Source organism: Rousettus aegyptiacus, unplaced genomic scaffold (assembly GCF_014176215.1).
Source record: "Rousettus aegyptiacus isolate mRouAeg1 unplaced genomic scaffold, mRouAeg1.p scaffold_m13_p_1, whole genome shotgun sequence".
Lineage (NCBI taxonomy): Eukaryota > Metazoa > Chordata > Mammalia > Chiroptera > Pteropodidae > Rousettus > Rousettus aegyptiacus.
In genome coordinates, this window is record NW_023416284.1 from 160,501,501 (window position 1) to 160,504,173 (window position 2,673).

The window sequence follows — 2,673 nt, forward strand, 5'->3', positions numbered from 1 at the left end:
TACGTATTTGAAAAGTAAAAATTTTCGAACTCACAACTATTTTATTTTACCGATATTTTGTTAATATTTTTTGTATGCTTTTTCAAAATTGAGTAATGTGTATTATCAATATCACCTCGCTTTCAACCAATTATTGTGTGCCTCTCCTGGGCAGACATTAGGGGAACAAAGATAGTAAGACAAACTCCTTGCCCTGGAGAGACAATAGTCTTAACCTTTATTTTTAAATCTGCAGTAAATTCTGTTCAAAGTAAAACAAACATAGATGCACTCCTTAAAAGATAGGTAATGCATCGTTTGCAAAAAGTCTCCTAGATGGCAGGCTAGTGTCTTTAATGGCTATTTTATTATTTTTATCAAGACACAATACTTTTGTGCTTGGCAGTACTGAAATTTATTTATTTAGTTTAATTTTTTTGGAAAACAAAAGACTGCTTTTATTTTCTTTACTCTATTCATGAAGACAAAAGCCTAAAAGAAAATAACGTTTAATCTCCATAAGAGTGACCTGTAACATTTCTAGGTCATGGACCCCTCTTAAGAATTGGATGAAAGTGAGGAACTGCACTCTGAATGCACATAGGCATAGGCCCATGAAATATTGCAGACAATGAAATATTCAGGAGCTCATGGATCCCAAGCCCATCATGGACACTAAGTCAGTCAAGCCTATTCCCGATGTTTGTTCTTTTCAAATGCAAATCTGGCACTGTTTATTCAGCAAATATTTTTAGAGCACCTATATTAGGCAAAAACACCATGTTAGAAGTGTGGTAGCAATCTGTGTCTAACATGCCCTTGATGTGATTCTGATGCATGTTAAAGTTTGAAATACAATGACTTAAACCAAAATATGCCGTGGTCAGGCCCTGCCCCGTAGAAGTTCTGATTTATTAGGTTTTGGATGTGGGATGTGGGGGAGGAGGAATCGCTGCTGTTTTTTAAAATCTCTCCAGGAAATTCTCACGTGCAGGCAAAGTTAATACTTTGTTGGATTAAGCTCTGGAAATGGCCTTTCTGGTTCCTGATAAACATTTATAGTCCTAAAAGGAAGAAAATCTATTGCATACACCTATGTATTTATGGCTCTCAGCATGCATGGTGGCATAGGCTAGAAGCTTTAAAGGTGACTAGTACGACCAGGCAGCCCTACGTCAATCGTGAGGGCGCTTTGGAGGCTGTGTTCCAATGGCCCTTCACCCCCAACTAATTTACTGTTCAAGAGCAGATGCCCAAAATTCTGCTTTCTAGTTAATTAGTAAGTATTAATTTCTCTTTTAGAGGTTCGTTTTTGTTTTTGTTTTTTGTTTTTTTAATGGACGAGATCAAATAAAATCTCTGAGTGGCTGGTCTGGAATTAGAGGATAGGAAATCCATTCTTGGGGTGGAGGCTTTTAACTTCCAATTGCTTTCCTTAGTGACAAATAGATCAATTTTTGTTACTGATTAGACACTCCGCTAACAGTTTCTGTTCAGACACCTATTTCACAAGTAATGAAGAAATCTTTGTTTTGAAGAACTCTAGGCTTTTAATTTACACGGAAAGTAATTTTTGCAAGTCACCCTCCTCCGGAATATCTCTGCATTGGGTCACTAACATTAGATAAAGACACTGCCTTGCCTGATCAAGTAATTTTTATTAAATAATAAAATACATATCATTAAAAAAATAATAGTTATTGCTTTATGGAGCATTTATTATAGATGGACACTGTATTGGCTATATTACATGTATTAGTTAATATTTTCTTCCAAGAATCATTGAGTTATTATTATTTCCATTTTGCAAATGTTGTTCAAAGTAAATACTCAGTATTCAAATCCAGACCTTTCTGATTCCAAAATCTATGGACTTTTCACCATATTGCACTATTTTCCTTCCTTTTATAACACATGAAATCCTAATAGTCATATGCTCCATAAATTACAATGAGGAAAGAATTATAAGACATAACTCCAAACTCCCCTTGCAACTGAACCTTTGCAATGTTTAAGAAAGTAGCTACACGATGCTCAGCATCTCCTGGTTCTCATTCCTCTGAGAGTTGCCTCTGCTTTAAGCTGCTGAGATATTCTTATTTGTTATTGGATCTATCTTGGCAGTTGAACAAGAGCCTGTAGAGTGGATAAACTCATTCGTGTAATCATCTTTTACTGTATTGAAGTAACACAGAGTAAAATACTGCTCTAAGATTCTTTACTGTCTTTGGTAAGGTGAAGAGAACTAACCATGTTGTTTAATCAAGAAACTACCCACTTAGAACCTGATGAATGCGATATGTCTTTATATTAATGAGAGTAAACAAACATTTGCCAAATCTTCATTTGGCTCAGTTATATGATCCTGCCAAGACAATGGCCCGTGGGAAGAGTTTAAAGCAAAACAGAATTTTGGCACACATCTGCTATTTAACAAGAACATGATTTTTTTCCTGTATTAACAATTATAATGACTTACTTGGCTTATAACAAAATACTCATACTGTGTTTTCTAGGCATAAGCAATAGATGCAAAGACTTTCTTTCAAAGAGTTTCTATATCTATCCATCTATTCTCTCAGATGCCTTTATAGCCTCCCAGCGAAGACATTAGAAGCCCTTTGGCACTACAAGGTTAATTACTTATTCAGGTTCACATGTGGTAGATGCACAATTATACAGTTTTCCATTCTA